At 39.2% G+C, this 25,341-nt stretch overlaps 2 protein-coding genes across 6 annotated transcripts in view; both read right to left on the bottom strand.

The window, feature by feature from the left end:
• The window catches only part of RABGAP1L (RAB GTPase activating protein 1 like), a 254,528-nt gene that overhangs the window by 113,526 nt on the left and 115,661 nt on the right, over positions 1–25,341 (bottom strand). The gene's annotated exons all lie outside the window — the stretch shown is intronic.
• GPR52 (G protein-coupled receptor 52) overlaps positions 1–25,341 on the bottom strand; it is a 57,102-nt gene continuing 31,761 nt past the window's right edge. The window contains exon 2 of the mRNA XM_080407600.1: positions 1–25,341. This exon is cut by the window's right edge and continues 28,689 nt beyond it. The gene's annotated coding sequence lies outside the window, so the exon portion shown is untranslated.

Raw genomic sequence — 25,341 nt, forward strand, 5'->3', positions numbered from 1 at the left:
AAAAAGAGAGAAAAATCCCGATGTATTAGCCCAGTAACAGTGTAATTAAACATAACAGAATATAAAATTCAATGTGCAGTCAACGTGGATACATTAGATAACTGCTTTACTGACTCATCCTCCAAAAATGCTTTGAGAAGAAACTGAAAATCCTCTAGTCTCATATGCAGTAATAATTTGACAGTTTAACAAGAGCAACGTGGCATGTTTTCTGTCCTTCAGGCTTACAGTTCATTTTTAAAACTCATGGGAAATGACTAGTTATTTAATTGTAGGTGCATTTTTACTAGAGAACATATGTTTATGTATTTCTCTGGGAGTAAAAAAAGAAAATTAGACTGTCTCTCTCTTGCAAGCTCAGTGGTAATAATTTTAAATGTACATCCATTTACCATAAAAGCGGTGTCAATTACAAATAGGGACTACTACTTTGAAACATTCAAAAGTTTACCGTTAAATGGTCTTTAAAAGAACAAAATCAGATGAAGTATCAGAACTGTTGCACTTTCCCATCAATCCCATATCCTTCCCTGCTACCATCTCTTTTACACTTTTACATTGACTAGCACCTAAGGATAAGGTCAGGTGCCTTAACACCGGTGTCAGATGCCATTTTAGAAGCCCAAAGATAACGCCTGGTAAGGAGCTGCTACTGCAGAAGGATACAAGTCTGTTGTAAGTGCTGCATCATCTCTGCAAGCTTCATGTGGGTGAACTGCATATACTGAGACAGCTAAAATGACACCAAATGCCCACGTTTAGGCAACAGAGTTGTTCCCTAGACATACCTAGCTCTGCAGATAAAAGAAGCAATTGCTTACAATACTGCATTTCTATAAAATGATGGAAATCACTGCAATCAGACCTGAGGAATACCACTGTGTGTATGAGGAACTGGTATCAAAATGTCAGAGCTGAAACTACACCAGTTAATCAATTATCTTCAGGTTCAGTTACTTTCACTATGAGATAGTACCTTTAGGTTGGTAAATATCAAATGGTGCTTTTCTCTACTACCTTTTAATCCTAAAGGAAAAAAACAACAGAACCCTCATCTGTGACTCAGAAGATAAATCCTTTATAAATACTTCTACTTTGAAAACAAAGTATCTGCTATAGAAAAGCTCCTAAACCCTCAAACTGCAGTTTGTAATCCAGGCCTCCCCATAAAAAAGCTTCTTCACACCTACAGGAGTCAGCAACTGGGTGATCTCCTGAATTTGGGCAGTTTCCCAATCCCGTAAAGCCCTTCCTGTGAGCCTATGCCATACAGTAAGACAGCTGCCCGGGGGGCTTGCCCAGCAGTCCACAGCAATTCCCCAGCACAGCCTCCTTTGGGACTACCCATAACCAGCGCACACAAAGGCATCATCACCCCGGGCTGCATCAGGACCCCAGAGGGGAAACCCCATCTTCGTGTTTCTCTACTCACTTGAACGGCATCTAAGAAAACAGCTATAGTCGCAACAAGCATAAACATCACAAGCATAAACATCACAAGCATAAACATCACTTTAACAGGTTTGCTAAGAGCACTCAACTGAGTATCACAGACAAGAAAAAAAAAGAAGTCGTGGGGTTTTTTATTATTATTATTTATTTATTTAATCTAGTTATCTTCTATTCTCATCTGTTTTCTCATACCCTGTCATTTTTTCCACCCTCCACATTAAACTATGGCTTTATCTTTCCTCCTCATCCCTCTCTGCACTGGGCACAGTCTTCCAGTCCTTGCACATAGAAGTCTTCCTCTTTCCTCTCTCGAATCTCTCTCTAAAGTTCACTGCTTCTCTGAATCTTTGCTATCATTAATTTATCCATTTACACTGTCCTAATTTTCAGTGATCTCAGCTGTTGCTTCCCCTTTGTTTGACAATAACATCCTTAGTACTAGACACAAGTAGTAATGACACAAGCTGTGTTTTGTAAAATACCAGGCATGTTGTTATGTGCTATGAAAAGGAGAGCTTACAAAGAGAGGTGATGTTTTTATTATGCTAATGAATATTGCTGAAGAAATTAAACACACTTTTGTGCTTTCACTGGGTTATCATCACAATTTTCAGGACATCTAAGCATCGTGCGACTATCAGTAACTAAAACTAACCATACAGCCTAAATCACACTCAACAAAATATATAATAATAATAATAAAAATTTAGTAACAAGCAGTTCTCTAATTGACTTCTTTAATGAGTATCTTCATTCACATGGCTTTCAAACACAAGAGAGGCCAAATAACTGCAGTCATCCTCGCAGATTTATCTGACTATTGAGCTACATTGTAAGGAAACACCTTAAACAACATTGAAGATCCGCCAATACAGCACAGTTCGAGTCCGTTATAAAAACCTGTTATATTAATTCTTCAGCACAAGTTTGAAAAGATCCAGGCGTTTTAAAGAAAGTTACAGGAAGGCCACCACGTCCAGCACATATATCGCTTTTCTGTCAAGCCAGCAGAACGTGTTTGGCTTCCCTGGATTCCTCTCTTTCCTTGAGCTGGGAGGCAAATGTATAACTGAGCACAACTGGAAGTTGACAGGGTAGATGTCCCAGATAGGACCAAAAAGTATTTGTGTAAAGGCCCAAATGCAAATTCATTTTTACTGAGTTAGGAGGAGACAGAAGCAGAGTTTTCACTCAGCATTATTAACAATAAATGGTTCTAAAAAACTGAAGGAAAACAATAAAACAGACCCAAAAATAAAATCTCAGCTGAAAAACAGGAGAATTAACACCTAATCAAAAGACAACATCCATCTGAAATAAGATAAACCTAGAATCTTAACAGAAACAAGAAATTACTCTAGAGTGAAGGTAAGTGTAGAACTACTTCTTAAAATACGTTAAAAATATTTTGGTTACATTTCTACCTTTTTCCAGGTAGAGTTTGCTGATAGCGCTTCTCTCAAGGAGTACCACAGCAGATGAGCTTACAGTTATCCTAATAAAGGTTTTCAGATTATTTTTGTTCTTCTGAAAGTCATGATTAGTTAATTTATTACGAAAAAAAGCTAAGGTGAGATGGCTATCAAAGCATTCAGAGTTCTAATAATCTTTCTCACATCTCATAATCATTTCTGTGCTGCCAACTCAGAGAAACAATATTCTACTGAGGAAAAGAATTATCTTCATATGTCAACTATATGACAGCTGACATTCTACTGAACAAGCTCTCTACTTTGAGTCGTCTCACTTTTAAAACAGCTCAACTTCTGCAACTGTGAAGCAACTGCATTGGAATACTGACTCCCTGACAGCGCTGTCATTTTAAACTATTAAGATGCTTCTGAATGTGGACACTTGATGCCAGAAGGCAGACTGACATAGAAATACAGAAGGGAACAGAAAACCATTTATATTAAATAAATGTTAAAAGAAAATTAAGGGTACATAGGCACTCAAAATTGGCAATCCTAATGCACGTACATCAGGGATTATTTTTTAATAATGACATTTCACACTCTCTCCAAAAAGGACCTCTACTCATTTGTCGTCATAGGCGTACACATTCTAGTGATGAGTTATGGTTAGGGAGTAGAAGAGACTCCTGTAGGTACAGCCTTGCTTCCTTTGTTGCAAGAACTGGAAGACAGGTATGGTACAAGCCAGAAAAATGTATTAAGTAAGAAAAATCTTTTGGGGCATAACATCTCAATGTTGTGTTGACTTGGATCCTTTCCCCACTTCTGCCCAAAATTACTTATGTGAAAGGAGGCACACCAATTACGCAAAGAATTCCACAAGTGGTCACCTGCGTTTTCTTTACTATATAGCTGCCTGTACTACAGCCGTTGGCTCAATAAGGAGAAACGCAGCATTATTTACAGTTGCAATTAAAGGTATTCAGAGTTTCATGTGAATACTAAAAAAAAAAAAAACAATAAACCAGGTCACAGGTGTGTCAAACCTGGCATTCAAACTGAGTAGTACTTCTGACCTCAATCTCCTTGTGCTCCATTTCCCTGGTTAATAATAATTCCCCATCTCAGTAGGGTGTGATGAAAATCAATTAACATCTGAAGCACTGAAATACCATAGTGATGAGTCCTGCAGAAATGCCAAATTGGAAAATAACAACTTCAACCTCAAATCCTGATCTGAATAGCATATAGTAAGGCACAGGGTTACATGATGAAAATACACAATGAAAAATAGTAAGGGGGGAGAAAGAAAAGAAAGGAAAAAAAAAAAAGCTGCTCATTAGATTAGCACTATTCCTTCTGTACACAGGGCAGAGGTCCTGGGAAGAAGATAACCAAAACCATGGAACTATGCGTGATAACGAATATGTCATTACACATCCTGGTAGGCAATGTTCATATTGTACTCAACTTTCAAAGGCTTATCTCTAATCTTAAACTCCTTCAAAGTTTGGTTTTATCAAATATGTTTACATATGAAAACAATATGATTTGTATATGCTGAAGGCTCAGTACAAGTTCACCTGACTGGGCCCATTTAAAAGGTCTGTAACTCTGGTGAGGTTCAAAGAGCTGATTTTGCATCTCATTGTCCCGCCTGTGCTTCATCTCTTCACTAGCTAAAAATAGCCAGAATCCAGATTACAAGGAAAGTAAAAAAAGGGAAAAAAAGGAAGAAAAAAAAACCCCAAAAAAACAGAAGAAGAAAAAAAAAAAAGAATAAAATAATTTCAAAATGGGGTTTCAACTTCTAAAATTACCATGCCCTAGAAATCTTGGTGTGTCATGCTCCTTCAGGATTAGACATTTCTGAAACTTTTCTACACATTGTATGGAAAGCAAAACCTCCCAGGCTGCCACAGGTGTTCATCACTCTTGTTTCGCCACATCTTGAGTCGGATGATGTGGAAACACACCATCTGCTGCTGATAGCAGGAGTTAGAGGTGCCCTCAATAAATCTATGCCTCTTAATCCTGAAAAGCTGTAAATTTAAATATTGACTTGCCAAGTGCACATTATTAGACATTATGACACTTTCAGTACCCTAAGCGTTCTGCTGAAGGAACAGATTTTTTGCATATTGTTCGTTTTGTTCCTTACGGTTCTTTGTGGTCCTCTACAGTTTCCACACATGTCCACAGGGGAATATGACTAAGAACTTTAAATTCTCTAAAACATAATCACAAACAGGCAGCAAATACAAACCACACAGAATAGATGAGTCAATCAGTAGAGGTTTGAAATGATCTGCGTAACTGGCATGTAGCTTTGCCCCCCGTTATTAATGATGTCCCCACAAACTCATGCTTTCACTGAAACCTGACATTACGTTGTGCCAGCATATATATACACACCACCAGCCCCTTTCCCCTCATCATTTTCCATACACCTTTTATCCCTCCAAGTAGAATGTGCGATCCAAGAAAATCCCAGGTTCCCTACCAATCAGTATTTGGAAGAAAAAAAAATCGATAGCTCTTCCTTTTAAAAACATTGAATACAAGACATATGGCTTATGCTCAGTTCTTCTGTAGCATTTCTGTAATGCATACCTTATAGTTCAGTTATTTTCTATAAATCGATTTTCTTTCAGTCATCATCAGGTTTTATTCAGCTGAGAACATATAATACTCAAACAGTACTAATTAACAGAGAAATAAAAACAGAAAAAAGCAGGGGATTATTCTTTAGAGAATTTTTTTTTAACAGGTACATATCAAGATATTAAAAGTGAACATAATATTTAGGTTAGTTCAGTAAATACACTGGCCAGCTGAACTTTGCAAATTCTGGCTCACTATCAGCTGTATTTATTGCTGCTTGGGCAAAACTGCTTTCTACAAGCAGAAAGAAAGAAGAGTCCTACTGGACATGGGGCCAAATCAATAGTTCAAATCTAAGCAGTCCTGGGCTTCCAGCAGGCCACGCCTGGATCTAAATTTAGTGTCAAAGGCTTTCCTCTCTCATCAGCATAATGTATTGGATTACTAATATAGCTCTGCCCAAGGAAGCAGACATCATCTTTTATCAAATTATCTCCCATTCTTCTCAAGCTGTGTTTGACAAGGTAGAGGCAGCTGCTCCACGCCTCAAATTTTGAGAATTCCCAAGACAGGATCCCAAGAAAAGCATCTACAACATGTCCCTTTTTAGACTAAGAACACAAAATTGCCTATCGCTTCTAAATACCAAATTCTCTAATTTTTTTACAAAGCTTGCAGGCTGGGACCCTAATCCTTTTAGATACAGTACCCCTGGGAGTGGACCAGCCAAGACCTTGTTGTGACCTGATCCATTATTTATAAGATCATCCATTTGAGTGCCAAGGAAATGGGCAATGATGCTCATTTCGAAAGGCTGTAGTTTTATTTCTTTCAACACTTAAGTCAATCTTAAAACTACTTGAGTGGAGGAGCAGCTGTGACAAGGACACTCTGCCCAGCTGCCCAGCATGAGGTTTTTAACCCTCCCAGAAGCTGGTGCTGATAGTTTCCAGCTACAAGCTGCTGGACAAGGTAGACTTGGACCATAGAAAATGACAACTCCAAGATATTCTTAAAGACTGCACAGAAGAAAAAGGCAGGACTAGAATAATAAAGATACCTATGTAAATACTATTCTGTATGTGGCTATAAAAGAGAGTGATATTGTAGCAGTCACAGAGGTAAGGCAGAAACAGCTCAGATCTTAACAGGGTTGAGCCATCAATCAGCAACAGACAAGATGACATTTTTCTGTAAAAAAATCACAGCAAAACTAGATCAGACACAAACCGATCAATTCTGCATACACTCTCTTGTTCTGAAAAACAAAAAATATCCATGACCTTTATGATCTTTGTGTTTTGTTTTCCTTCTCCCTCTCCTATTCTGTACACCCTCCCTCTCTTGTATGCTACTGATATATAATTTATTCTTCTTACTCTGCCACGTCCTTTCTGAAAGATGTTGTCAAAAGAAAAACGCTGTTTGTGCTGCTGGGCAAGAGATCAACTTTTGAATGCAGCAGGCTCAATTTTTTGCCATCGGCATGCTATGCTGTGAATTCAAAGTTACTCTTAAACGCTAATCTTGAAGGCTCCCTGATCTCCCACAAGAGATAAAGTGCTCTGTACACTAGCTGATGGGGCTTGGGGTTTTGGTGGGGTTTTTTTTTGTTTGTTTTTTTTTCATATGATGTATAGTTGGCATGAAGGGCCATGCACATCTGTTTTGAAGATATCACAGTATATCAGTTTCCATTTTATTATGTTTGGGGCTTTATTTGGGTCACCCAATCTTTAGCAGATATGATATCCAGCATTCTTTTCTTAAAAGAATTTTTTAAGCTCTGGGTTTTGTCTTAGGTTTGCTCTTGTTTTTAATAGCTATGACTTAGGAAGGTTGGCCTCTCCGAAGGACATGAAGATACATTCATTAGACCAACTAAAAGGCATGTTATCCAGTTTACTCATCAACATTTCACCTTTTTTCTCTGAAATGTGTATAGGCGCTATCTCCTAAAGGGACAAGTAAAAAGGTAACCCACAGATTTATCCCTGTAGCAAGTTAATTTTGCCCAATTTTCTGGTTTGCCAATTTTTAGTTTAGGTTTCTGATTACCTCTCTTCTGTGAGAGGCACAACTGCATTTGCAAAGGTTGGAAAAATGTTATTGTGATTAATCTGTAATTTGAAATTCAAATATTTCTGATTCTACCATCAAGTCATTGGGTAATTTCCAGAAGCAACTGGAAAGGTAAGGCCTGCTTCTAACAAACAATACTTAACTGCAGCAGGATCAGACGGCTGTGGAAAACTGTGAAACTGTTTACAGCGAATGGAAAAGGTGACATATTTGAATTCCTGACTCCTATTTATGTATTTTAATTGATGTTGCTACAAAACTTACTTCAATTTTAAACAAGTGCCTTCAAATTTTAGCTACAAGAAGCACAAAAAAGAAAAATAGTTACTGTTTAAGAAAAAAAATATTTTAAAAGCAAAGTTTTCTAAAAGCTGATGCCTTAAAAAGATTAGTTTCCTGCAGCATCACTGACCAAGTAGATACCTGTCTAGTCAGTGTTTCTTTCAACATGTTTTTATGAATTCTGAAATTAAACTTTCTTTTGGCGATCAAAAGATGGCATGATCCATATAACTGGTCCATTTATGATTTTAAAGAAAGGGCTGCCTTCCAGAGTTGCTTGACTTTTCCTTCACAAGCCAAGTGACTCCCAGTCTAAGAAAGTATTCTAACAAAATTCATAGCTATGCAGGGCCTCCTAGAACACCCTAACATTTACCATCTGTATTGCTTGCTGCTGGCAAAATATTAATAAAAAAGAGAAAATGCTGTAATATCAAGGAAGTTTATCTGGTTCAGTGATGCTGATTTTTAACAAGGAGGAAAAGCCTTGCAGCACTATGCAGATAAAGATTTGCCAATACATTGATTTTGAAAAGCTTATTAAGCTTGCAGCTGTTGAAGTGTGACGCTTATTTCTTCAAAAAGGAAATGTCTGCCCCTCATTTTCTTTAACAATGGAGTTCTTTCAATAATCCAGGCAGAAGCATTTCAGCAAGACCTACGGTGAGCTGTAATCTTTACAATAAGTAAAAACATTATTTTTTTTACAACCGAGTTACCTCCCAGTTACCTCTCATTTGACATCTGGATGCTTTCATTTTAATACTTGCTCTTACAACACCATCTTCACACTTTCTTTAATGTGAAAGCATCCTGTTATTTGGAAGTATGTAGTTTTTTGAACCCCTCATCTCCCAGAACTATTAAGATCAACAAGCCCATTACGATCTTCTCTATTCTTTATATAAGAAATCCAAAATCTGGTGGGTTTGTTGACTTGACAGCCCTTTGTATCACTCAGCATTGACATCAGACTATGAGACCAAAGACTCTGGCTCTTTGGGAGAATAGAAGATCAAAACCACTCTTCGACAAGATCTTAAAGTCTTTATGCAGCCTGAGGAAACAGTGCATTGCAGAAGATGAAGGCTAGGGAACAGGCAGACGGTTAGGGAAAAGGACAGAAATACAAGCACATGGTTTTCATGCCTGCCTCAGTTAAAGCCTGATTCAGCTGTGGAGATACTGAACACTGTATATTATTTCTGAGCATCAAGTCCTTCATTGGTAAATCTAGAGTGATAATATCCATAAATAAGCAATTAATGTGTGTCAAACACTTTTATACTTAACACAGAAATAATTATGGGGATGCCACAACATCATACTAAAAAGAAAAGTTATGTAAGCCTAGTATATCATTGACTATAAGGGTTTTTTCTATTTTGTTGCTGCTTTTAAAATAAATTTATGAAAAAAAGTTCTATTAATCTACAATTTGGACAATACTTCATGTACATCTCTTCATTGGATCCTTGAGAGCGTATAAGACATTGAAGACAGCTGCTGAAATGGCAGTTATCCAGGTCTCTGCTGAGCAACCACCGCTGCCACTACAGGTGGCACATACTGCAAACGCAGCTCTGGAATTTGCTGCAAGATGAATCGTAGACATGAGTGATTTAGAGATGCTGATATGGGGAGACTACAGAGCTCCCTTAACCCTTTCTTCAAATCTTCTCCCAGTTACAAGGAGAGGGAATGCAGCACACAGGGACTTCCACCTCCTGACAGCACTACATGTAGCTGAAAGTAGGTAGATGTAGTAGTAGCAGATGCTGCCTAGGCTCATACTGACTTGTCGATATCTGAGCTTATTGCTAGAAGTCTTGGATACAATTTTAGATGAACTAATGAAGAAAAATACTGGAAGGAAGAGAATCACAAATGTTTGAGGTGGGAAGGGACCTCTGGAAGTCATCTGGTCCAACCTGCCTGCTCAAGCACAGCTACCTAGAGCTATTGCCCAGGACCATGCCCAGACAGCTTTTGAACGTCTCTAATAGTGAAGATTCCACAACCCCATGGGCAATCTGTGCCAGTGCCTGCTCACTCTCCACAGTCAAAAGGTTTCTTCTTATGTTCAGGGGGAGGTTTCTGCATGCCCATTGCCTCTCCTCTCTCACTGGGCACCACTGAGAAGAGCCTGGCTCGGTCTTCTTTACAGACTCCCTTCAGGTATTCATATACACTGACAAGATCCCCCTGAGCCTTCTCCACTCCAGGCGGAACAGTCCCAGCTCTCTCTGCCTTTTCCCAAAGGAGAGATGCTCCAGTTCCTTCAACTTCTCACTGGCCCTTTCCAGTATGTCTGTGTCTCTCTCACACTGGGCAGCCCAGAACTAGACCCAGCACTCCAGGTATGGCCTCACCAGTGCTGAGTAGAGGAGGAGAATCCCCTTCCTCAACCTGCTGGCAACCCTCCTCCCAATGCAGGAGGATGATGCCATTGGCCCCCTACGTGACAAGGGCCCAAGGCTGCCTCATGTTCAACTTTGTGTCATCCAGACCCCCAGGTCCTTTTCTGCAAAGCTGCATTCCAGCCTGTCAGCTTCCAGGGTGCTAGAAACCAGCATGCCAACTGGCTTGTTCTAACTGCATCTCTAATTCTCAAGCAAACCCAGCATTTTCAGGCTACGGAGATTTCTGAATTCAGCATAAGCCCCAAAACCCCTGCCGTCCCACTCCTCACAGCTGAGACACAGCAGTGTAACCACTGCATATGGCAAAGGGCGAGCCATGCCACAGCGCTCGGCATGTAATTGGGACCTGTGGGGCTGTGTGTGAATCATCAAAAGAAGCTCCATTTTTGCCCTTGTATATTGATCTAGTTTATTCCTATTGTTTGAAAACTGAAATTCACTTTAGATTCAATGCCTCCTAAGATTTAGATCAATACAGTACTGGCATTAGAAAGTATTTATTTGGCCACATATGGGTCATAACAATAAAGACCAGACAGTGCAGACAGCACAGCACACAAAAATAATCCTAACTTAGTTTCAAATATTATCAGTTTTCTGTATAGTGCTTTTTAATGTATCTGAAGATTTCTCAAGCACTTTATATAAGCATTGCATAGGAATAAGCAGATTTCAGGGATATTCTTCTGTTGTCTCTCCTTGTAAAAAACAAAGGAGTCTATGTCCACCTCTTATTTAATGATGAAGTTTAGTTATTCCAATTATTCTGACTGTAACAGGGAGGTTATCTGTGTTTACAGGTAATACTGTTACTTCACAACTATCTCTTCTGAATCCCTTCATTTCCAGAGGTTACACACAAACAAAATTTCTGTAATATCTATGCATACACTCTCCATGACAAAACAAGAGTGAATCTGTTTAAATATGCTAATTCCACATGAACCAACACAGCCCTTCTTGGCACCTCTGACATTTACGCCACTGAGCAATACAAACAGGAAAATCAGTTATTTCCCATCCCCTAAGAAGCAAGGAATATCCATGAGACACAGGAAAACAGCTACTTTCATCATCATAAGATGCAATTAACTAAGTTCAGTATAAGCCCTCAGGCATGGAAGAATAAAACAAATTTATAATGATAAAATGAAAACAAACCACAAAGAGATGATAATCCATTCATATAAAGGATATCACTGGAAAAAAATACCATGAGACAGCACTTCATTTTAATGCTACAGAAGCACCTTCCACGCATTTGCAGTCATAACATGGCTCAGCTATGTTACTCAGTTAAGGTCTCTATTAAAAGCTAGCACCCATGTAACATTTAAGTAAAGCTAAACCGGTGAGGTTTAAACACCACCCCCAAGAAAAAAACCCCACAGCTGGACTGAAGTCAACTTTACTTTCTTACGATACTTTTTGAGGGTCACCACCAATTAAACACAATTTTATCATCTGGAAGGTTTGTTTGCTGTGTTACTAGACCATTGTATTTAACACAAAGAAAATCACTTCCTCATTTTTAAAGTAAGGTTGTATACACAGTTAATTCTCACACACCAAGTACTACTGCAAAGTCTGCAAAAACCCAAAAGCCACCTACAGAAAACCCAGAAAATTAAACTGACTCGGTAACTTCCCTGTCACTGTATCTTTTTCACCTCCAAGAATATCTAAAAAGATAGGGGCTGAAGTAGTAACAAAACAGGCATCCTGTAATCGGGTATGACGGAAAACTGGAAAGCCACACAAGGTCCCTCCCATGGCCTAGCAGGTCTGGCTGGGAAGGAAGGTACTCAGGACTTCAGAGGCCCTCTCAACACTGCCAGCAAAACAACTCATAAATCAAGACAGATCAAGTTAAGCTGCTGTTGCAAAGGCATCCCCCAGAGCTGTGCAACTGCAACCATGGTTTTGCTGTGTAATGAAGGGTAACACACAGAGACAAGGTTACAGCGAGCGGGTAACCTTGATTGAGCTTTTCCTCCTCCTTGTTTTCCTTTTGGCTTTCCAGACAAAACACTTCACATGAAATTTTGTTACTTCATTATACGTATACTTGCCTGAGGTGAAGAAGAGGCTTCAACTTCTGATTAAATGACCCCGAGTACTTTAAAAATGTGATTACAACAGGCTGGTGAACAACAAAATGGGAAAGAAAGTTCTATCAGACTATCAGACCGGGCTGAAGAGTCAATGGACAATAAGCAGCCAGCAGGGACTGAAATATGGGACAGAGGAAAATGTAAAGCAGGAGAGAGGGAAACAAACAGAAGGCACAGAAATGAAGACAAGAAGAGGTGGTGAAATGGAGAGGACCAATAAGAAATAAAACAAGATAAAGGATGGGCGACAAGAGAAGTACCAGATAGATTGAATTTAGTTCTCATTGATTCATAAAAGGAAGCTATAAATCAAATACTTTATAGTCAATTAAACTGATTAATATCAGTTTGAAAGAAAATCCAGATTAGTTTTATATTACGCATGCTATGGAATTTTATAAAATCTAGTTCTAGCTGTTAAGATAGGTGAAAAGGGTTTTTTCCTTTTTGAGTATTATAAGCATAGTAGACTAATAAAACAATCCTACTGTTTCAATTCTTGAACTCCTACAGTATACAGCTGATGCAGATTAAAATTTAAACTTCTTAAAGTTGCTTATCCACTTTGGACTTGGAGCGGGTACTGGCTTTGGATACTACTGCTCACTTCTTGTACTTGATTATTGCAGCTAGAAAACAAGATTTAAGAAAATATTGCATGCACTGCAATACTCTCTGATCTGGATACTTCCAGTTATTACTGAAAAGAATACCGGTAACAAAGGCTCAGTCTTCTTTTCATTACTCTTTTCGACAAGGATTCCTGTACCTTGCATTACACTTCACCATTGTGTTTCTTAATAGACACTTTCAGATCTCATTTGGTTACAATGTGCAATTCCTTATCTATTTGACCTTAGCTCACTTATGCTTAACTTACAGGGGTGTAATAGCCTCTTTACAACTTTTACCATCATGTACAATCATTAGCTTGCAAATGGAAGGAAATATTAATCGAAATATCTACTTAAAAGTGTATAAATATTGCAAATAAAGACAGCTTCTTACTACTTCTGAATCTACATTTCTGTAATAATCACACATTCATTTATACATCAATTTATACATAAAATCCATATTTCCCTGTAGGTAACATTTATGAATCACATACCATTTAAGGTGTTCCCTCTGCAATATGTAGTAGCCTTTAAGTATCTATGGGTTTATAGACCAATAGCCTATACCACTTTGAATCACTTGGCTCTCATAAAAATGAGATCCATACAAGCTTTAGAATGTTCAACATGCAAGGTTCAATCTAGAAAGTAAAAAGCAATTTATTATGTTCTTTTTTAAAAAACTGGTATTTAGTACTGTTTTAAAACTAGATGCCCTATAGCTTTGTAGGAATGTGTATATCATCACTTTCAAGGATCATACAGCGTGGTCAGAGGATTAAATAAGTCCCGAAGAACACCACAAGCTTCTCAAATACATTCTTTTCCCAGGTCAAAGGACTAAACCATACGGACAAAACTACTTTACAGAAGTTATTCTTATTGCTGACAATACAAGTAAACAAATTAATGTCAAAAAAAAGAAGCACCAACCAGCAGGACAGCTGATACTCTTTCCTTAAAATATGTCGTGCATCTTAATTTAGACGCAACCGAGCCTATGTACCAAATTTTCAAAATAAGGACTCTTCTGACAGATTATGGCAGAGAGGTTAGTGCCTTTACGTCAGGTCAGGCAAAACCTACAGAGCAGTTCAGTTGAGGAAGAAATCTCTGCTCAGTCAAGGGCTCTCCTGTTTAATATTGGTTTACTGAAGACTGGATGTGCTGCTAGCAGTTGCTGAAACTTCAGTTTTGTGTGTAAGGAACAGTGGAAAAAATTTAGGAAAAACCCGAACAACTGTAATAAGTGATCATAAGAACTTTAACACAGCTATCCCGCTACATCATTGCAAAAAAATCTGATCTTTGGGGCAGAAGGATGATAAAGCTGCACAACCCATTGTAAATGGAATCTCATTTTGCTGCCCTACACAGGTACCTAATGCTTTCGATAGTGAAAAAGGGCATTTGAACAATGCCCTTAATAATGCGCTTTAACTTTTTGTCAGCCCTGAAATATTCAGGCAGTTGGATTAGATGATCATTGTAGGTCCCTTCCAAAAGAACTACTCCATTTTATTCTATAACTTCAAATGTTATAGACCCTTGCATGTCCATTCACCCCTCTGATTTTACAATTCCTAATACCTTTAGTATAGCACAGAGGCTTCCAAATCACAGAACACTATTTGAGGGCACATAGGCCATACAATCTCAGCGTATAGTCAGAGGGACATTTCTACCAGTTGAAGGATCAGCTTAGTGGAACACAAACAGACCCTTGTTCAGAAAACAAAAAATAAAATTAGCACATTTCTTTCAGGATATGCTAACTAGCATAGGGCAGCATGATGGTGAACATTCTCAATGTGGATTTTGGCATGGTAAAACTCCCCCAACTGCTTTACAGCTCCAAAAGGCAGATGTACCTGATCTAGCAATCCATCTAAATGACTTTATTCTAACAAAAACCTGACTAATTATCTTAACAGGCAGAACAAACGTTGATCAGGGCATTAGCAATATTGAGTCTTACCAGAATTTTCACCTTCTCAAGATCAAGACAGAAAACTAAATTTGCTGTTACAGAAAAGTGGGTTACAGCCTCTCACGGAGAGATTAAGCAGAGAGAAAAGATTAATGTTCTGCTATATAAATGCCTGTCAAGATAGAATATAAAAGATAGAAAACACCAAAAATATATAAAACCAGATCTGAATCTGAACAAAATATGGTACAAAGTGTTCCATTAAGTACCTGCAACTTTTTCTGCAAAGAATCAGTAAGTGTAAACACAGATTGCTATTTTTAGGCAAAACAAAAAATGTGTGTTCAGGAAACACCCGGAGTCTCTCACTCTTCCATTCTGCTTAGTACTTTTCTATGTGACAGCTACCATCTTCCCAAGTTTTCTCTTAATTGGAAATTATTTTATCTCCAAAGACTGAAAAACTACTCAACTTGATGCATAATTTCTTGCAAAGCTATCAGAAACTACGGTATCTTACTAATAATGAAAATTTAAATAAAAAAATATAATTATAATCTGAGAGTAAGGTAGGGAGCTATTTATTTAACAGATAATTGTATCTTTATGATTAAAAGTGTTTTTATCTGATTTTTTTTAACCCCATTAAATCTCTCTGTACACTGTTGCCTTAAAACATGCAGTGTGACAGTGGCTCAATCAGCAGTTAACAACACTAAAGTTCAGAGCCAACTATTTTCACTTCAGCCTTACGTTGTGTCATAGGAAAAAAACCAAAATATAGAAGTTCATCCTAAAAACACATTTAAAAATTATCTCTACAATTTTACCGCAGCTAAATTTGCTGTTTCAAAGCAAGCAGTCGAAAAAGGACCTGAAAGTTCTCCCCAATCTGAGCAGCAGTACCAGTTACAGATCAAAAAAGGGAAACTTAAGTAATACAAAAATTAAGAAAGTGTGGGGAAGGGAAGGTTACAGGTTTAAAACTCCAGGGATCTATCAAATCTAATACATCACGATGGTAATTTTTAAGTTACCTTATGTTACTTATACTCTACTGTTTAAAGAGCTCATCACAAATCAAAGCGTCCAGGAGAAAGAGAAGAAAGGGCACACCACACATCTAGTACTTCTGACTTCAGACTCAACGATGCCTTAAACCCAGAAAAGGGCACCTTTCCTCTGATAAGACACACAAAAATTCCAGGTTCATGATGTCCAGGAGACATGTTAACTCGGCGTATTTCCCAGCAGACCTAACGATTATCCCTTCCTCCATGAAGCCCGTTGTCAGTTGGGCTACAAAGAAGAAAAAGCCAACCCATCATGATACAGCCACGAATCAACACGCTGGTTTATAAGAAAAAAGACTGCAGTCCGACGATTGTCCTTAATTCTCAGGCCCATCACATGATTAAATCAATCCATATTTTATATGGTAAACACATTCGTGAAAAAATGTTACCCTTTGTGGTGAAAATAAGTCGATCATAATTGAAAAAGTAAAAAAGGCACATTACAAAAATAAAGTATTTCCTTTCCAGACTATCTGTAAACCAGGCTTTTTTACTTCTAAGCATAGAATTTCTTTTAATTCTTCCTGATTTACCCTCTCCTGCTTAAATGTTCTTTAACATATAAACCAAAATACTAATATATTAAAGTACGAACTTAAAAGAAGTATTTGTCATTCCATTTGCAAATCACATAATCGCCTATCATTCTCAGTCATCCTAGATATGTCACATACTGTAGCTTCATAGAAGAAATATACATAATGCATAAAACTTCAAACAAAATAGCTTTCGCTTTGCATTGTTTTTCCCAGTGCACCATTCCAAGAAAGCAATATAACACACTACAAAAGGGCAATACATTAAATTTGCAGAGAGGTCTTTTATTTGTCTTTGAAATTATTCATTATGAACAAATGCCCCAAGAGCAGACCTCATCAATAATTGACAGACTGAGAGGAGGAACCTTGCAAGAGAGAAATAAAAAGTACTGGGAAACCTCTGGACAAAAATAAGGAAGAAAAATAAGGAAGAAAACATTCACAAATTACACTAGCATGGGTTAAAATAATATTCCCACTCATCACTGATGCTGTGACAATCATGGGGTGTAGTAGTAAACGAGGATGGTGTTTAGAGTTGGTAGAGGTCTGTATCTTCATGAAACAATACAAAACTGATAACAGACACAAAAATGTTACATTCAAAGTACAGTGAATACACACTTTAAATTCAGACTGAAGTGCATTATTCTCACTGCAGGTGCAAAATAAATGCATTTTTCAAAGGTATTTGTCACACTTATTTCCTAGTGGATTACCTAGGAACACATCAATGATGTTGCAGAGTTGTTTTTTGAGAAGTCAAGCATGTATTTCTGGATGTTTGAAAAAATAACCACAACAAAAAAAGAAAAAAACCCATCAAAACCAAGACAAACCCAAACCCTGAAGTATTTAACCATTAATTTGTAGGCCAATAATTCTTCATGCTTCGTTAGGCTTACTACTTATTTTACAGCTGGCTCCCAGAGACAGGAGGAGAGAATCTTACAGACAGGCAACAATTACAGCTTGAGCACTGTGAACACATGAGACTGCACAGCATTTACCACCCATCACTTCAAAGAGACAGGGAGAAAGCCAAGTAAGGGATTGATACCAACTATCCAGAACCAAATGGAAGCAACAGCATTCTTTGAATCCAGGAATTATCTAAAACTCACGTTTTTAGAAGTTTTTAACACTACAGAGAGCACCAAGGGATGACCGAAGTTAGTAAAAAATACTGCCTGGGTTCTGTTGTTACTTGTAAAACAGCAAAATTACTGAATTTTTTCCAAGACCTCAAGGAGTGTGTGTAACATGAATGACGAAAAGTAATTTGTCATTTATAAGGATATAACTGTCATTACAGAAAACTGTGCATCTCCATCCTGCATGGCCACTCTTACAAACTAGGGTCAATAACTCTTAGAAGTGTGTTTTATGCTTCAGAAGTGATGGCAATTTAACCTTAAAAAGAAAAAAAAATCCTATTTGAAATTAAGGGGACCAAACATACTGAGCATCACTTCAAGTCAAAGGGCAAGCTAACCTCTGCCTCAATTAGCCATCCACTTCCAAAATACTGTATCACGATACTACAGCACACAGTAATCACGCTGCATGTGGCTTAAGGCTGCCACAGCCTTGTGCTCCCCTCCCTTTGGCTATGCATCCCCACACACTCCCTTAAGCCAGTACCAGCATTTATCTGATCATACGCTGAACTAATCTAGGCCACAGCTACCCCAGAGGAAAATATATCATTAATTTCCATCCAGGTCAGCTCCCTGATGTCTCTTGCTGGCCGCTCACATGAGCTCCAGTGGCAGTGGAAAAGCAGAGTGGGTAGGAATGGTCAGCTGGGGCAGGTGAGAGGTCAGGACTGCAGCCACCCCAATTTAGATCAGCTGAAGCTATCAAGGAACTCTATCTATCAGCTTTTCAAAAAGTGGCAGCTCCATGCCACATAATATTTCATGTAGGACAAAGTTTAAAGATCCTTTGCAACTGAAAGTACCGGAAAGAACACTTGGCGCAGAAGCTGCTTCCCAAAATGATAGCTCAGGCAGGACCTGGCCCTATTCATTTGCAGGTTTGACACAGAATCTCCCAGATTACCTGTGTATCTGTTACATTCACTTCTATCACTTAAATATATATATATATATCTCCAAATAATTCCATCTTATGAAGCACTGCAGGGATGGTCACCTATAAACAATAAAGAATCAGGTTTGACTGACTCCTGGTAGCTGATTACATCTATTAGAAGTTAGTAATGAGTTTTAAGTGCTTCCTGTCTTTGCTCACAGCTCCCTGTAACAACTCTTCTTTCTTTTTTTCACTGGTTAGCCCTCTACTCTCAAAGGTGTCTGTGCCTCTAGCAATCAACACGGTTCTATTTTCTTCCTTTAAATAGTTTTAAGTGTATTTCAGTATTATCTCAGACAGTGGTATTTCTTACGTATTTCTAAACATAGTGATAACATACTGCGGTATTTCTTGATTTTGAAAACACATTGAAAGCAACACACTTGAAGCTTTAAAAAATAATAATACACGGTAGCCAGTCAGGCACATAAGATCAGAACTTGGCCCAATGACTCCACTGCCAGGTAACTGAAGCCAAAAATAAAAAGCTCAGCTACAAAGAAATGGAATCCAGCCAAGTTAATTTTGTACAAAACCACACAAACTAAGAGGGCAATATACCATGAGAGAATTGGATTTCAAATCTCTCATCTTTTCTGTGAAAGATGTACAATACTGACAGCACAGATGGCACCAACTCAGTCCCAATCAAAACTAATGAAGTTGAACTTGATACACAACAATTTAATGAGCACAATGTATTTTTGTTTTCTCATCCATTTGAAAGCTATCACACAGCTGAAATCATTAAGCCAGCACATTAAATGCACAATGTATTGTAATAGAGGTAGTATTTTGTGAACACCTAAGAAAGTTAGTAGCAAATGATGAAATATATAGACATAATTGAATTGTAGATGGCTTTCCTGTCCCAGTATAAAGTTTAATTGATATCACATACTATTAATCTTTAAAGGAAGAAGGCTTGTTCAGTTTTGTTATTTTTAAAAGAAACTTTACAAGGCAACACACTTAAATAAAAAAATCCACTCAGTAGCATTTAAATTTATATATTGCCCACACCCAGCAAAAATCACGGTAATGAGTTAGATGACATTTCACTTTACTAGCAGCTACAGCTTTAAAATCTTCATGCTTGAGGGTCAGAGAGAAACGAGGAAAACATGTGGAGTAACTAAGCAGACTTACCATGTCTAAATCACTATCTCAGTACTGCATTCAATTCAGAACTGAAACCCCTGTGTTTTTATTGGGTTGTCTTTAAGTCTTTTTAAAATAAAAATATAAAATGCTTCATAACAAACAATATTAACTACTCAGAGGAAGACAGAATTCGTGCCTGGCTTACAGTCCAAAAAATATATATATTTTTTTTAATCAATAACAAAACCCTACAAGAGACTTTAATTGTCAGTAAGATGAAGAACATTCACCTCCAGCACAGCGTACGCCCAGTGCATTACGCCTCCATTTCGAGTTATGGCCAGCACAGCGTCTCCAGCCCTATGGTGTTCTATGAAATCATGGCTGCGCTGCAGGATGCACGGGGGGGAGTGAGGCAGGCGCCCGCACACGCTGCACCGGCACAGCGGCACAGGCACCGGGCTGAGCACCTGGCAAATCCTCACATACCACCAAAAAGGCAATCCAAACTGGAAAGCTATGGTTTTTTGGATAATACAAACCTTAAAATAATCTCTCCTCATTCTTCCTTTTCACAGGCTCCTATCAGCCCAACGCCTGCCTTTTCAGGCTTGCATGCATCTGATTGCACCCAGTTCCACTGCTTCGGTACAAAATACGGTTTGCAGCTTTTCACACAAATGCCATCAAACCCCAAATCAACCATACCTATCTAGGTTAAACACTGAAACAACGTTTCACCTGATTCAATTAAAAAAACCAAACCACCAAACTAAACTTCACGATGAGAACAGTAAAATCAGTCATTTTAAAAAATCCTTCCCCACTGAATTCCTTTTGTGCAAAAAAGCAAAAGAAACTCAGTATAAAAGATACTGTAATGTAATAAAAACAACCTTGTTCGCATTTTTATTAATTATTTTCATAAATATATATTGTGCCTTGCAATTAAAATTCCGTGTGCCTGAGTTGCCATGGCAGCACAACTTCCACAGCACAGTAAATTCTTCCAGCTCAGCCACGACCAGTGCTACAAAGCTGCAAGGCAGGCTGCATTTGGAAGGTTTGCAGGGTGACTGGTGGAGACCAGGCAGGTATCAAGTGGAAAAAGTAACTGCCACCCTTTAGAAAATGTACAAATGTATATTAAGCAAGACTTTTGCATTTCCAGGGTGCTCCTGAGGAATGCAAACCCTGACTTTTTGCACCACACCCTCACCCCCAAATTGTCTTCTCAGTCCCCTAATGGCTGAAAACAATCCTGATAGACTATTTCAGCAGCGCTCACCTCGGGCAGCTTGGCCGGAGCTATAAATAGTGCCTGCTGCCATCTGCCATTCTATTCCTGTGCCGCCGGCGCTGCTGGCGCTGGGCTCGCACCGTGCTGCCAGGCCCGCGGCTGGGGAGCCAGCAGCCGCACAAAACCCGAGTGCAAGACGGAGATAATGAGGTGAGCAACAAAAACGGTACCGCTGTAATTAACTGCTGTTTTGATAGCCGCTGCCATAAAGAAATCAGATGAATGCTAAGAGAACCTTAAAAAGTATAATTAATAATACTGTGTACAGTCTGCAGGCACTTTTCTTATTGTAACGTTCAGACACGGTTCCTTACAATGACACCATTCTTGCTTTCAGTTTCACAGAAATTAGTAATAGATAAAAATAAACCTCAGATATCAACTGCAGTAGCCAAAAATAATCCAGCTGGGGAGCCAGATCTAACCTTCTGAATGAGTCAGCACCAAAAATGTGGAGTGAGTTCAGAGCCCAGGGTTTGCCCTCTTCTCCCCAGCCCCCCAGCTCTGCCCACCATCACCATACCAGCGTACTGACACCAGGAACAGACTCTGTTAGTGCCGTTTCAAGACAGAAACCATCTTTTCACTTCCAGAGTAATCCAGACAGCTGATTTTCAGAAGCAAACCATCACGCCATTGGCATGTCTGTAGCTTGACATCTTTCATGCAATGCCCACCACGTGGAACAACGACCACCGTGGCTGATAAACGCCTGACACTACAAAATAGATTGCACTGAAGCTGACTACAAAATTACTGTCTGGCACTGCCAAATAAAGTTGCTGATTTGGGAAAAAGACACGGTATTTGATCACCACCCCCCCGTTAAATACTCTGGGGCTTAATTCTCCTTTCACTGTGGTCAGAAGCAGAACTGCTACTGATGTAGCAGTGTTACGGCTTCACTGTTCTAAAATAACAACTCTGTCTATATAAAGGTTTTGATACAGAATCATAGAATGGTTTGGGTTGGAAGGGACCTTAAAGATCACCTAGTTCCAACCCCCCTGCCATGGGCAGAGCCACCTTCCACTAGACCAGGTTACCATTACTCAGAAGTTATATAAAATTAGAAATATAAATATATATAACACATTGCTGAAATCGATGCTTGTAGAGTTGTTATCAATAGATCACATTTTGCTTATTTTTTTAAACAAGTGTAGTTCTGAGTACATTTGTCATATCCCACATATCTGGTTTCCCAATATTCTTGGTGTCTTCCGAACAGATCTCTCATCTCCCTGCTCGTTCCCGTATATATCCTACGGAGCAGATCAAGCGAAGCCATAATTCTTCTGTACCCAGCACTTGCGATACTGTGTGCCCCGTGGCAAGGCTGTCGGTACAAGCAATCTTATCAACAAAGGGGAGGGAGTGCAGCAGAGGTCTGCCAGGATGGCCTGAGGGCTGAACCCCATGACACAAAAGGACAGCCCAGGGCTGCCTGGGTTAAACTGAGAAGGAGAAGGCTCAAGTGCAAGCTAACTGCAGTCTATCAAGAGGGAGGTTACAGGGAAGATGGAGGCAGATGCTTGTGTTTTCCTATTATTTTCTATGTTCTATATGTATAAGATCTCAGTCATTTAGGTCAGTAACTTTTTTTCTGCTATTAGGACATGGGTTGTTTGCATTGGTACACTGGAATTTCCTTTAATACAGGAAATTCTATTTTTCTATAACTTTTATACAAAAAATGGTTTGACATAAACCATAACTGACTAAAGCTTTTTGATTTAGAAAAGACAACATAAAGTGATAACCTTGTTTTGTTTACTATATGAAGCACTTTGAAGAGTTGAGTAATTTTACAGGCTGTACATAAATGTCTCCAAGCTTTGCTCAAACCTACTTTTTAAGTTTCACCATCAAGTTAAGCAAAATTGTTCTTGATTATTTCCCTAAAAAATCATGCTAATTCCATCACTCTATAATGCATAATAAGCTCGATATAGCCTGCAGTCTTCCAGCGTTTTGGAAAAAAGGGGGGAAATACGTATTTCCACTATCTATAAAATCTAACAGATGCAGAATGGCATTGGGAATTGGAGATTCAGACCTGTCCACCCCTGGGACTTAAGTGCCAGGTAAGCTACAGTGCCAGCACATGAGCTCTGTACACTACCAACTGCTTGGTCACAGTTACACCAACAGTACTGCCTCTCATTGACATGAGAGAGACGTAAGAATAATGACAGCTTACTTACCTCTAGCTGTTATTCTCTGAGATGTGCCCTATGCAAGTACGCTCACACTGTGCATTGACGGGACACTGGGAAGGCAGCACACCAGTACAACAGGTGAGCAAGAGCAGGTTCAGAACTCCACCTTGGGGATCTGTAAGACTTTGCCAGACCAAGCTGTATAGCTGCCTTGATTTAGTGACAGCAACAGTCCTGTCCTGAGAGAAAAGCTTGACTAGGTGACCTCTGGACATCCCCTCCCCATCTCTGGCTGTGCCATCCTGAAGTGGATGAACCCTTCAGACACATGATGTAAGCTTGTCCCATCCCCACTTCTATTTAGGACCTCTGCTATAAGGATAAGAGTTCTCCAAAAAGACTTGGAGAAAGGAAGAAAAAACATGGTAAATGAAGATCCCACTCACAAATCAGGCTCCTAACTCTAGCTCAAAGTCACCTGCTGTGGTGAGAATTTGTCCCAGCTCAGCTGTCTGGCTCAGAAGGATGGCATCTAGTGATCAGTATTTTTTTCCCCTGACAGCAGCCAGGATCTTCCAAAGCTTTCGTATTTCCACTGCGTGGGCATACACGCAGCCTGCCTCCACACAAAAGAGCTTAGTTTGTGACTGAAGTACCTAGCAAGTACAGAGTAAGTCTGTAGGAGGAGATAGCAAATATTCACATTTACTTTTTACAAGGTAATCTTTCTGACAAAGTAATCTCTAATGTACTTTTAACCCACATACTGTTGACTTGCACACTCTTGACACTTTAAATATCCACTTTTGCTTCACATGGGAATTCGCCTCAGCAGCGGAGCCAGCAAAACAGGAACATCCATTCCCTCTTTCTAGGCAGCTAGCAGAATTTTAGTTTCTCGTAAGTGACTCTATCAATTATTTTGTTTCAATTATATGTTCAGACTGCCAAATTGGATAAAACACATCCTTTGTAAAACTTTCATCTCATACCTGAAAAGATAAATTCGCCTGCCTGAATAAGCAAAAAAAAAAAACAACAAAAAAACACAACCTACAGAAGAGTTTCTTCTAAGCACAGAGAAATACTAATCCACGGGAAACTTGAGGTATAATCAACACAGCATAAAAAAAACCAGAATAAATCTTATGAGTACAGAAATATACAGCCTCAACAGTTGTTGAGGTTGGGAAGGACCTCAAGATTGTCTCGTCAGAGCCCCTGCTCACAGCAAGGGCAGCTACAGCAGGTGGCTCAGGATCACATCCAGTCAGTGCTTTAGCATCTCCAGGGATGGGCATTCAGCAGCCTCTGCGGGCAGCCTGTTCCCGTGTTTCACAGCACTCACGAGAAAAAGATTTGTCTTGTCCTTAAACAGAAAATCCTGTATCTCAGTTTGCACCCAGCACCTTTGTCCTGTCACTGGGTAACACCGCCTCTGCCTCCTTAACAGCCCCTCTCCCCAGGCATTTGTACACATGGTTAAGATCTGCCTCATTCTTTTCTCCGGGCCTGATAATTCCAGCTGTCAGTCTCTCCTTGGACGATGGATGCTGCCAGCAGTTAATTATCTCCGTGGCCCTGTGCCGGGCTCACTTCAGCATGCCCACACCTCTCTTGCCCTGGGAGCCCAGCACGGGCCACCGTGCCTTGCCAAGGCTGAGCAGAGGGAGAGGATCCCCTCCCTCCCCATCCGCTTAATGCCCCAAGGACGATGGACCTCCTTGCAGTGCCACTTGCACACCTTTGGGACAACAGCTCATTACCAACATTTCCGCACAAGAATATCCATATACTGAGCTACAGTAACCAGCATAACATTCCCTTTATATTTATTTGCCACTAATATCAAAAATATATACCTGAGCAGCTAATAAAAGATCACTTTTTATTAACACATCACTCTGGATGGTATATCTTCCAAAAACGCAACACTGCTACAAATGGTTAAAACATATCAAGCTCACAAACCAACAGCTTTTGAAATGGTGACTTTCTTTATTAGTGTATATATTTAGAGGAGGCTAACGATATTTTTTCCAATTCTGCAGCAGACAGGAAGTTGCCATCACTGTGAGGTTTCCAGGCCAGAAACTAGTGTTTTGATTGTAAAACATTAAGCCTGAAGCACTAGAGGAGAGCAG

The sequence above is a fragment of the Falco punctatus genome (assembly GCF_963210335.1).
Source record: "Falco punctatus genome assembly, chromosome: 11".
In the NCBI taxonomy this organism is placed as follows: domain Eukaryota; kingdom Metazoa; phylum Chordata; class Aves; order Falconiformes; family Falconidae; genus Falco; species Falco punctatus.